Genomic DNA, 13,901 nt, shown 5'->3' with positions numbered 1-13,901 from the left:
TTTTAAAGCACACCAAAAAACAAAAAGTGATACAGAGAGAGTTGAGAGCATTTCACAGAATGTGATAGAATGTGATAGAAAATAGTCTGTGAGGAAAAACAGAGTATGTGAGCAGGTGTTATAGTAAGGTGTCTAAAATAAAGAGTGTTATTTTCTTTGAGTGTGGTATAGTCTTTTGAGACTATCAAGTTGTAATATTTCTCATTATAGTGGTATTGTATTGCTCCTCTCGTGTATTGTATTTTACCCCCTTAAAATATTTGGTGTCGTTGTAACTCTCTTATTCTTGTTATATAACGTGGATATTATTCCTGGGCGGGATCTTTATTTCCCAACATGTATCTCCTCCGCCTGTCCTTGCTAGAGTTATTGTGCCTATTGCTTAGGAGCTTCATAAATAGCATCCACAGCCACAAGTTCTTTTGATCTCCATTACTGCATAGCTTGTTTTGTTTCCTGACTTTTTCTAATTGTTTAATTTATTAAGCTTTGCATCATGTCTAACTTGAACAAAATAAGTATGTTTACCCGCAAAGCATTTATCACAAAAGTTTTAACTTCAATTCAGAGCTCATAGTTTGTTGAAATTGCCTCCCAGAGTCTATAATAGTTATTTCATTAGGCACATGCTTAGTCACATTAACCTCAACAAACATCCTCTTATATGAGCTTCTAGTTTGTTTGGTACTACATCATAATCAGGAATATATATGAGTGCCAATAGCTCTTGCAATCCTGCTCAAATAATCATTTCACCAGCAAGTAGGTAGCTTACGAAGTTTGACGCATAGAGGGATCTCAGTGGAGTATTTTAGCTAAAGTCAAATTTAGGAGTTTAGGGCTTCAAATGACATGTCTATTGTTGATTGTACAGGCCCAGAGTGTAACACCTCATGCATATTCATAATATACTGATATCTTACAACATATACCTCTCTTCACGCAGGAACAACTCTGGTTCAATAATATTAGACCATTTTGACTCACATATGTCTTCATGGTGTTGTACTCAGGAACATCTCCAATAAAATATGCAATCATAACATAGTTTCACTTCCCAGTTTCTTTCTCAACCTCATTTTATCTAATTATACTATAGTTTATCCATTCACCATTTGGGGAGGAATATTGGCCAAGATCATAACATTTGTTGCTCCCCTATTCTTTGTGAATAGATTAGTCCATGGAGCTACATGAATGACATGCCATGTTGATCCTCCAGCTTCATTCTAAGATCTAGTTCGAATTGTTGCTACTGTTACATTAGGCACCGTACCATTGATGATTCAATTCCAACTCCATTAATCATATTTCATTTGTCACTGTTCAATTGGCCTAAATTGAAGATTGAGCTGCCTGGACTTATCAGAATACTCAATTGAAGGTGGTTCACCAAAATTCAACTTCTTAGAAATCCAGTCTGCCTAAGAGTGTGTTTGGTATAGGTCAGAATATTTGGAAAACATTTTCTATAAGAAAACAAGTTCTTTAAAAATGAGGAAAAGGACTTCCCTAATGAAAGTAGAAAAAAAAAAAAAGTTCCATAAGTGACATTCCAAATTCATTGTCTCCTCCCCACCCACACAACACCCCCCCCCCAACTCCTTGACCATCACACCCCCACCACCCCTGAATCCCCACTCCCCACCCTACCCCGTAGTGTTTTGCTAGATTATACATAAATGTTTTGGGATAATATTTTCTTACTTCTTACCAAACACTAGAAAATAAGTAAGAAAACCACTTGTTTTCCCAAAAAACATTTTCCTTCATACCAAACACACCCTAAATGAAGATACATTTTCTCTTTTGCTTATCTCCTCGGTGTTATAGATGAACTTATGTAAACTAGCTGGTGCTCCTGATTTTGCTCCTCTAGCTATTTGTACTCAAGCACCGATAGAGCTCAACAAAGTAATAATGGAGATTTTCTTGGGCCATCCAAGCCCTATTCACTTCGGCATATGCATGCGGATGTGCGTTGAGAGTCAGTATTTTTTTATTTATTTTTTTGGTCAATGTCGCCCTTTATCTTTTAAGAATATTTTGGCTACTAATTTGAGAGCCGTGGATATGTACTTAGAAAACAATTTGGATTGCTAAAAAATGCCATAATAATAATAATAGAAAAATTGTTATAGATAAATATCTTTTGTTATGGATCTCTATCATATCATAGATAAATATCATTATGTTTATCTCTAAGAGAGAAATTAGGCTTTGTAACTTTGAGATTAAGTCAGTTTTTCTCTATAAATAGAGGGGTTTTTGTTCATTGTAAAATCACCCCTCAAGAAAAATAAGAACTCTTCTCTCTTTCTCTGCAATACTATTCTTTTACTTTATTGTTTTATAACACGTTATCAGCAGGAGACTCTGCCATCTTACTTTTATTTGAATTTCAGATGAAGGAAGCAATTAAAAGCCACAACATCGTTCTGATGTATCGATTATATTGAAACTTGAAAGTAAGAGATGGATCCGTTGTTTTTAAATTGCATAGAAGTACTAGTTACTACTGCATGTCAGCTAACATCTTTCTTTTATATTCACTGATTTTTCTTGTGGGAGTAATTAGTGAAACTTATTACATTGCATAAGATATTATGGGTCTTAACTTGTTATGCTACTGCCATTTAAAAAAGATTAACATATGCACATATAAAGGTCATTATAGGGAATCACATTAACTGTGAGTCTGTGACTCTTGATCAATATTTATTTTGTTTACCTTTATGTGAACGTTTCACTGTTACCAAGATTTTAGATGCAATTAAATTTGCTCCCGAAGAGCAATATCATCAAAAGGACTCAAGTAATATTGTGATAGTAATTTCATGATTTACTTTGACTCTAGCAGAGCATGACCACCAGAAGTGGATCTACTTTCTGCATCTTATTGTAATTTAATTAATTAACCACCAGAAGTGGAAACAATATTTATTTACGTTTATGGCTATATCATAAGTTGTAATATTTTTATACGCTTGTTTCGTTTATGTCTATAACTATCGGAAGTGGTAATATTTTCATAGATTTGTTGTGATTACAATTGAAGATATGTTAGAGAAAAATACTCTACGTTATATGAATTTCTCGATTTGCTCCTAAAGTAACAATATCTTAAAAGAGGTACGTATTAAGCTATCATAATTTTGATATGCTCAGAACACATAGAAATAATTCTATTCCATTCCGGAAGAATGAGAACTTTTGATAAATGTTAACAAATACAAATCTATTCCTTGAAGTGAATGTGACAGTATGTAATAAAGCTTATAAATACAGCAATGTGCTTTTGATTGTGAAGTTATCATGACTCGCCTCTAGAAGAGGTAGAATAATTGGAAAAAAAATCTAAATATTCTATGATTTACTCCCGAAGTATTAAACTCAGAAACATGCTCCTGAAGTAGTAGACTCAGAAATTTGCTCCCAAAGTAGCAAATTTTGAACTCTGCTCCTTAAGAAATAGCACTTCGAACCTTACTCCCGAAGTAGTAGAACTTTGATTTTACATCCGAAGTGGTAAATCGTTGAATTATACTCCTGAAGCAATAGAATTTTGAAATTTACTCCAGAAGTGGTGAAACTTAGCTTTGAAATTACTTCTGAAGTAGTAGAACTCTATATTTACTCCCGAAGTAGTAGAACTCTATATTTACTCCCGAAGTAGTGAAACTTTAAAATTTACTCTCAAAGTAGTAAAACTTTACTCCTGAAGTGGTAAGACTTTAAACTTTACTCTTGAATGTAGCAAGTCTTTAAACTCTAACCCCGAAAAAGTTCAACTTTGAAATTTAATTCTAAAGTAGTAAAATAATGGAATTTTCTCCCCAAAATCTGTTGTGATTTTATAATGCATGTAAAGGTCTTTCTTATTTTTCTGCAAGCTTCAGTATTAGTTATTTAAGGTGGCAAAATAACGAAGGAAATGATTATATTTAATTTACTACAATTTTCATAAAGTGTTGGGATGCACTTCTATGGAATGATTCTATATGTATTTTGGTTGTCTAGAAGTATTGGTATCACTTTTGACAAGCAGAAAAAGGTTTGAGAAATATATTGAAGCAGTGTTTTCTTGTGGTTGAGAGAATAATGAGCTATTGAAAATTTATGTATAACGCTCATCTAAATGACCAAGTTTCATTCCCCAAAGTGAATGAAGAAATACCACAACACACCTCCTGAAGAGATAAAATAACAAAGGATATAAATATTTTTTTGTGGTGTGAAGGTCATTGTTGCACGTACTAGTCACGTCAAATCATACTGGATACTTGAAAAGGATACAGATTTTGTAGAATACTTTCTAATATAACCACATTAATTTATTATATTTACTTACTGATTTCCAGAAGGAAATAACAATTCATACAAAAAAAATTCCTAAAGAAAGAAATAATTATGTGATTTCCACTTTGATACAAAATATTCAGATGTTAATGGGTGTTCTCCCTGAAGGGGATATTTACCATAGAAGTTGATGATAGAATTATCAAAGATTGTATAACTTAATGTTTACTTTTTTTCATTATGAATTTAAGAATGTCTTTATAATATTCATTTGGTTGCAGATTTTTTTTTGTCATGATACCAATGATGTCAGGGTAATATTTGATAGTACAAAATCAATTAAGGGCTCCGGAAGAGCTAACTATATCTAGAAAATCATGGCACTAGTACTGTCCAAACAATATGTGATTATGGAGAATAAATTAAAGGCTCCTGAAGAGCTTCTATATTATCATGGCATTCGTTCTAGATTGTAATATATGAAGTTGTTATGATCAAAACACAAGTTGTAATAAATCCGAAGTTTACTAAAGTAAATGGCTATCATATTGAAGCTATAAATGATTGGAGGATTAAATATCTTCAAAATTATAGTGGGTAAGAAATATGTATGTGAATGCTTACCCTCTTTATTCTCCAAATTGTACTACACAAATATAAGCATGATTGAAATCACATGTCACAGTAATCTAGAAGTTTATTAGTACAAAAAAAAAAAAAATCATGTCATAGTAAACCAGAAGTTTACTAAAACAAATAGCACATGGCATGGTAAACTTGAAGTTTACTAGTATAAATAATTTTATTAGTCGGCATGAGCGGTTTGGCCATACCGATTCAAATATGATGTGCAAATTGAGTATTTGACATATATTAAAGAACTAGAAGTTTCTTCAGGTATTTATCTTTGTTGCTTGTTCTCATGATAAGCTAATTATACTGGCTAATATTGGGATTGAATTCCCTAAATTCTGAAAAATATAAAAGGTGAATATGGGGTCGTTCACCTGTTATGTGATATCTTGAATAGATGTATCGATAAGACAGTCACATGTGTGTTTATTGTCAACCCGCAGTTTGACATATGCAAAGTTACTTGCTCAAAATAATTGAGTTGGGAGCACAATTTTCAGATTATGTAATCAAGATTATTCATCTTGTTAATGTTGGTTTATATCCAAGTTGGTTTGGCGCTGAATGCCTCCGATAAATAACTAAACCATTGCTTATGAGAATAAAGCTTCATGTGCTGGTCTGAGATATGATATATTGTATATAACATCACTTCTATGCTTCAGACCAATAAATTACGATAAATTCTCCCCTCACAATTGGTTCAGGGTTAGGAACCAGATATCTCCATCTAACAGTTTTTTATGGTCGTATATGATTAATTAATGTACCATGATGCACAAAGATGGATTCCCCCAAAAAAGATGGGATATATGTTAGTTTTTTTAACACAAGGGGAGAGAATAAGTAGCTAGGAAATATGTTGTGAATTATCATTAATATGATCCTCATTCAAAAAGTAATTCAAGTTAAATGCTAAATGCATTTGCTGACCCAAAACTAGTTTCATATTTCAGCTACAAAATGCTCCTATTTATATTAATGTCCCCGAAGGACAAAGTATACAACATGCATGAAGCATGGTAGATCAATCAGTTCCAAATGAAATAATCCTTGAATAGGAAGGGGAGCAAATGATTAAAATGGTCATAATAAGGAGGCAATGTGCTCTTGAAGAGCATACGACATAACACTTCATGAAACCTCATGAGAGTTTTAGGTACCTAAAATAATGAAAGTGATGAGATTTCAATAAGTTATGTCACATTGCGAAACGATACAAATGACATATCGTCAACGATATCTTTGGTACTATATAGCGTAATATTATAAAAGATTCTAAGGATCTGAATTCTATGTCTATAAAACATGCTAACGTAGACATTATTGCCAAGTGAAATAACGCATTTTGGTGAGCTTCAAGCTAATAGACCTGCATAGAAATATTGCCAAGTGAAATAACGCATTTTGGTGAGCTTCAAGCTAATTAGACCTGCACAGAAAATGTCACACATTTAAATATTAATGGATATTGTCATTTGACAAAATTTATATGAAAACTCTTGAAGAATTTAAATGCCTGAAGCATATACAGGTTCTAAAAATTTGTTAATAATTCTTATATGGATTAAATCAAGCAAGGTGAATGAGATCTTATCATAATGAGAATTCACTGACTAAGGGTACACATGAATCTATTATCCTTATGTCTTTATGAGTGTAGATTGATTACTTGAATATTATTCGCACTCTTGAAAAGTTTCCACAAGCACTATATTATCTGCTGAAAGAAGTTAAAATGAGAAACTTGTAGAATTTTTTGATCCTGAAGTGCCATATCTTTATGCAATTGATGCTTTTATATATTTTGCTAGTACTTTGAGGGATTAGACTCATACGATGTTGTTCTACATGTGTCACGACCCAACCGGAGGGCCGCGACGAGCACCCGGTGCTAGCCCACCCGGGCACCCATTAACGTACTTATACATCACATCTAGGTGAGCCACATAGTTAAATCATGCTTTTCATTCATCATCATTATAATCTCATTGGGCAATAACACATCTATATTATCATCAACAACTATGCCCATACAAATGTACATAAGCCGACGAGGCTATCAACATAATATCCCAAAATATAGGCCAACAAGGCCGAACATATCTAACCATATACACATGTCTACGAGCCTCTAAGAAAGGTACGTCATATCATAACATATGGGCGGGACAGGACCCCGCCGTGCCCATGAATATATACACAAAAGAATCTATACCAAAAGCTACAACTCCGAATGAAATGGAGCTCCGCTATGTAGTCCCTGAGATAATACAGCTATGGATCAAGTCTGTCTCCCTGGCCACCTGTGGGCATGACGCAGCGTCCACAAACAAAAGGACATCAGTACGAAGAATGTACTGAGTATGTAAAGCATGATTAATGTCAATATGGAAGCATAATAGTCAACATAGGAAATAACATAGGATGAGAGGTGACAGCATCATCATCATAGCACTTACTTGCTTTCCATAGGGACGTTCCATTTCTATGGAGTATTCGCGTACATACATTCATATCCGTACTCGTTTACCTTTCGTATCCATTTTCGTATTCGTATTCATATTTCCTTTCATACTCATGCTCATATCATATACATTGCATATACATAGCCCTTACTTGGCACTTACATGGTCTTAACATATTCGTACTCTTGTGGATGTCATATACACAGCATAATCGTACTCATATTGATGTCATATACACAAATCGATATTGATGTCATATACATAGCATATACATATGCATAATCGTACTCATATTGATGTCATATACATAGCATAATCGTACTCATATTGATGTCATATACATAGCATAATCGTACTCATATTGATGTCATATACATAGCATTTATATAGCATACCTAACCATAAAGGTTCGGTGTTTTACATACCTGGCCCTACCAAGGCTCAGTGCCTGGCCCTACCAAGGCTCAGGGTTGTTCGTATATATATATATATATATATATATATATATATATATATATATATATATATATATATATATATATATATTCTACCCGGCCATATAAGCTCGGGGTTCATAATAGCCTCTCATGGGCACACATACATATAAGCTCATATCTATCTTTAGCCTTTTTACTATCGTCATTCATTACATTCTATCCTTAGAGTATTACTCGTCGTATAAGGAACTTAGTACAATCATATCATTTGAGCATCATAAGCTTAATAGCTTCTAGAGATAGGATCATTGGAGAGTATCATGAACTCGTAGAAGGATAAACATTTGGCCAAAGAACCATGCCTTATGAAAGAAGGGTTAGCCTTACATACCTTTTTGTGCAACTATTCTATCACTTGTACGTTCTTCCTCAAGGCTCACGTTCTACCTTCATTGAAGTGCATACTCATATTAGCTAATAGATAGCTTAGCATTCATGACTAATTCTAGAGAAAATCGAACGGCATCTCCTTTATTTATATGGCTTCGTCCATAACATATATCAACTCCCAAACGTAAATAACAACATTCACAATAACCTTTAATCAACTACATTACTCTTACTTCACAATTCACTTTAATTTATCCATATTCATAGTCATAACTCGACAATACGTTCATTCACATACAATGTCGATTCCATACTCTCAATATCATTTATAACATGATCATATTCATAAAGTATCAAGAATCATAACTCATTCCAAACATTTACTCAAAAGTGATACTGTTCACACATTCATGACCCATTTCTTATATTCTTTGTAATCCAAGTGTTTCAACTTCCAAATACTTTAAACAACATGGAAACATCATAAAACTTACCTTAGATGGTGTAGGATTGAACCTTGGTTGCATATACCTCACTTGAGCAAAACCCTAGATTTTCCTTCACTTGAATTCCTTGTTTTTGATGAACTTTAATGGGTTTTCTTACTTTGATTCACTTGGTTTGATGATAAGAACCTTTGATTTCCTTTGGATTCTTGTTCATGAAATATGTATGGTGCTCTAGAGGCTTTAGAGAGAAGTGGAGAAGTGTTGGAAATGAAATTATGAAGTTGGGAACACATTTATAAACTTAGAACATTTCAGCCCGTCGGGAGTTCCACGGACTGTTCCACGGTCCGTGGAACCTAGTGCTGGCCGTGAAACTGGTCGTGGTTCATGACCAGCCAGCCATCTTCTCTGCTGGCAGTTCCACGGACCCATCCACGGTCCGTGGAACACAATGCTGGCCGTGGAACATGGCCGTGAAACCCATTGTTTCACCAAGTTCGATCCCGTCGTCTCGTTTGATCTCCAATCCTTATGGAACCTTCTTAGCACTTGTTTATCACTTCATTAACAATCTAAGGGACGTTATAACTCTTCCCCAACACATCATTAAGTTGTCATCAACTTGCTACTCATAAATCCTTTCCGATACTTATCGCATACATGGCCTTCTCTTGGCAACTTTCTCGTCTAACATCGAATGTCTTTAAAATCTTATTTAGAATCATCAAATGCTATTTCTTACTTATTGAAACATCGCATACTTCGTACTCCTCATTAGCCTATTCACTGTGCATCAACGGAAAATTTTTTCGAGGTGTAACATTCTTCCCCCCTTAAGAACATTCGTCCTCGAATGTTAAGCACTCGGGAATTCTACAAAAATTTCGCCAGAGTTTCCCCTATAATATGGCACTACCATCCTGTCACAACAACCCATAATATCAATGCCTCACAGGGCCACAACATAATAGCAATATAATTTGGCCACACACGACCCAAATACATAAAAGGAAAACATACATACCTTATGATCTTGGCGTTTCATCTTGGCCCTCTTCCGGGGGACCGAAATAAGTGCGGATATTTGGATTTCATGATTTCTTCCGCTTCCCATGTCATCTCTTCTCGATTATTATTTCTCCACAAAATTTAACCGAGGCCACTTCTTTGTTTCTAAGCCTCCGTACTTGCCTATCTAATATGGCAATGGGTTTTTCATCATAAGCTAACTTTTACTCGTCACTTGAACATCATTTACTGGGACGATCCTAGTAGGATCTCCAACACATTTACGAAGCATCGAGACATGGAAAACTGGATGAACTGACTCCAAATCAGGAGGTAGATCTAATTCGTAAGCTACTTTGCCTACTTTGCGCACAACTTCATAAGGCCCAATATACCGGGGACTAAGCTTCCCCTTTTTGCCAAATCTCATAACGCCTTTCATTGGCGACACTTTCAAGAATACCCAATCTTTAACTTGGAACTCTAAGTCCCTTCGACGATTATCCGCATAGGACTTTTGACGACTTTGGGCTGCTAACAACCGATCTTGTATGAGCTTAACTTTCTCTATGGCTTGTTGGACCAAATCCGGCCCTATCAATTTAGCCTCTCATGTTTCAAACCACCCAATTGGGGATCTACACTTTCGCCCATATAAAGCTTCATACGGTGCCATTTGAATGCTAGAATGATAGCTATTATTGTAAGCAAATTCAATGAGTGGCAAATGATCATCCCAATTTCCTCCAAAATCTATCATACATGCTCGTAACATATCCTCGAAGTCGAATGGTACGTTCGGCTTGTCCATCGATGTCCGTGGATGAAATGCCGTGCTAAGGCTCACATGAGTCCCCAAACCCTCTTGGAAGGACTTCCGAAAATTAGTCGTAAACTAAGCGAGTACCTCTATCGGAGATAATAGATATTGGAACACCATGAAGTCGCACTATCTCTTTAACATAGAGCTTTGCATAATCTTCTGCTACATACGTCGTTCTGACTGGTAAGAAATGAGCTGACTTAGTGAGTCTATCCACAATCACCCATATGGAATCATACTTGCGTCGAGAACGGGGTAAGCCTGTAATGAAGTCCATGTTAATCACTTCCCATTTCCAAGTTGGGATTTCTATAGCTTGCAATAATCCGCCCGGCTTTTGGTGCTCGATTTTCACTTGTTGACAATTGGGACATTGAGCTACAAATTCTGCTATATCTTTCTTCATCCCATTCCACCAATACATGGATTTAAGATCATTATACATTTTCGTTGCTCCTGGGTGGATAGAATAACGGGAACAATGAGTTTCTCTCAATATTTGGTGGCGTAGACTTGCCACATTAGGAACACACAATCTACCTCGACATCGGAGAACTCCGTCTCTCGTAATCTCAAATCATGACTCCTCTTTTACGAGGGAGTGTATCTCTGTACTGCACTAGCGTGGGATCTTCGTATTGTCGCTCTTTCACTTCCACTACTAGCGACGAAAGCTGCTGAATTACGAATGGTAGTTCCCCTGCTACTACTGAGTCCACTACTCGAACTCCTAGGCTAGCTAGCTGCTTTGAGCTCACGAGTCATTTCTCTTTTCTCCGATTGTACATCACATAAACTTCCCATAGATGCGGCTAAGAGCGTCAGCCACAACATTTGCCTTTCCGGGGTGATATAGAATATCAACATCATAATCTTTTAACAATTCTAACCATCGTCGTTGCCGCAAATTCAACTCTTTTTGCTTGAAGATATACTGAAGGCTCTTGTGATTTGTATAAATATCTACATGAACACCATATAAATAATGTCTCCATATCTTTAATGCATGAATCACTGCAGCCAATTCAAGATCATGGGTTGGATAATTCTTTTCATGTTTTCGTAATTGCCTTGAAGCATACGCAATCACCTTGCCATGTTGCATCAATACACAGCCTAGCCCAACGCCTGAAGCATCGCAATAAACAACATAACCTTCCAATCCCTCGGAAGTGTCGGGACCGGTGCGAAGTCAATCTATCTTTTAGCTCTTGGAAACTACGTTCACAAGCATCCGTCCATTGAAACTTTGGCGATTTACGGGTCAGCTTTGTAAGTGGTGCAGAAATAGAAGAAAAACCCTCTACAAATCTCCTGTTAAGCCAGAAAGCTACGTACCTCCGTAGGAGTTGTGGGCCGTGGCCAAGTCTTTACGGCCTCAATCTTTTGGCTATCTACCCAAATACCATCGGCTGAAACAATGTGCCCCGAAAATGTCCGAGTTCAACCGAACTCACACTTAGAAAATTTTGCAAATAACTCTCGAGTTTGAAGAACTCGAGGACAATACGCAAATGATCCACATGTTCTTCCTCGGATCTAGAATACACCAAGATGTCATCGATGAATACAATCACAAACAAATCTAGGAAGGGCCTGAACATCTCATTCATTAAATCCATAAACACTACTGATGCATTAGTTAGCCCAAATGACATTACTCGGAACTCAAAATGGCCATATCTTGTTCTGAAGGCTGTCTTAGGGATATCTTTCTCCCTAACTCTCACTTGATGATACCGGATCTCAAATCTATCTTCGAAAACCATTTGGCACCTTGTAATTGATCAAATAAGTCATCAATCCTCGGAAGAGGATATTTATTCTTAATCGTCACCTTATTCAATTGCCGATAGTCAATGCACATTCTCAAAGAGCCATCTTTCTTTCGGACAAACAATACGGGTGCTCCCCACGGGGATGAACTAGGCCTAATAAAGCCTTTCTCAAGCAAGTCTTTCAATTGCTCTTTCAACTCTCTCAGTTCTGCGGGAGCCATTCTATAAGGAGGAATAGATATAGGCTTAGTGTCTGGCAACACATCAATAGCAAAATCAATCTCCCGCTCGGGAGGAAGGCCTGGAAGCTCTTCCGGGAACACATCCGAAAATTCATTCACTACAGGAACTGACTGAAAAGTCGGCGGTTCGGCTTCTACATCTTGAACCCGCACTAGATGATAAATGCAACCTTTTGTAATCATTTTCCTTGCCTTTAGATAGGAAATAAACCTACCCTTTGGTGACGCCGTATTTCCTTTCCATTCTAAAACTGGTTCTCCCGGAAATTGGAAGCGAACCATTTTCATTCTACAATCGACATTGGCGTAGCAAGAAGCCAACCAATCCATGCCCATAATAACATCAAAATCCACCATTTTTAACTCATGCAAGTCAATCATAGTACGGCGATCACAAATCACAATTACACAATTTCTATATACTCGGCTAGCTATTACCGATTCACCAACGGGTGTAGACACCTCAAAAGGTTTAATCGACTCTGGTTTGATTCTAAACCGACCCGCAATATATGGAGTAACATATGACAATGTGGAGCCAGGATCTATCAAAGCATATACATCATGAGAAAGTACCGATAATATACACCGTGACAACATCGGGAGAAGACTCAAGATCTTGGCGTCCGGCCAAAGCATAAATACGGTGCGAGGACCGCTAGAACTCGGGGGACTCTCCCCCTCCTCTACCACGGCGGCGCGTGTGAACACAGCCCCATAGGGCGTATAGATGCGAAGATCCGGCTACCGACCCCGAAGGCCGGGTCCTACCTCTACCACTAGCGAGGGGCAATCTCGCATAATATGGCACGGCCGACCACATGAATAGCAACCCTCGAACCCAATGCACCGACCCCAATGTAACTTCCCACACTATGGAGCATCGTGGTATGGGTGGCCTCGCGACCGAAATCACCTCTAAACCGAGATCCCGAAAAGCTCGACTCGGCCGGGATGAGTAGATCTATCAAATCTCTGGCACCGAATACCGTGGAGGCGCACTAGTCATAGAATAGCCCGAATGTCTAGAAGAGCTGTGTGCTGTGCCCACCTCTATACTCGTTCATCGGACCCGAAGATCTAGCCCTCTTGCTATGCCCTCTATCATGCTCACTTCTTTGTTGTTGTAAGCTTTCTTCTAAATTTTGAGCATGGGCTTGGATGCGTGCAATATCCATATTGTCCTGAAGGGACGCGATCAAGCATCTATCCATCAAATGTGGCCCTAGGCCTTTCACAAACCGGTGCACTCGGTCACCCATATCCGCTACCATGGCCGAAGCATACCTAGCCAAGGAATTGAAGCGGAGACTATATTCTAGAGCACTCATGCTCCCTTGTCTCAAATTCAAGAACTTGTCGGCTCTAGCTCGC

This window comes from Lycium ferocissimum, chromosome 11 (assembly GCF_029784015.1).
Source record: "Lycium ferocissimum isolate CSIRO_LF1 chromosome 11, AGI_CSIRO_Lferr_CH_V1, whole genome shotgun sequence".
In the NCBI taxonomy this organism is placed as follows: domain Eukaryota; kingdom Viridiplantae; phylum Streptophyta; class Magnoliopsida; order Solanales; family Solanaceae; genus Lycium; species Lycium ferocissimum.
Note: the sequence above shows the minus strand (reverse complement) of the source record.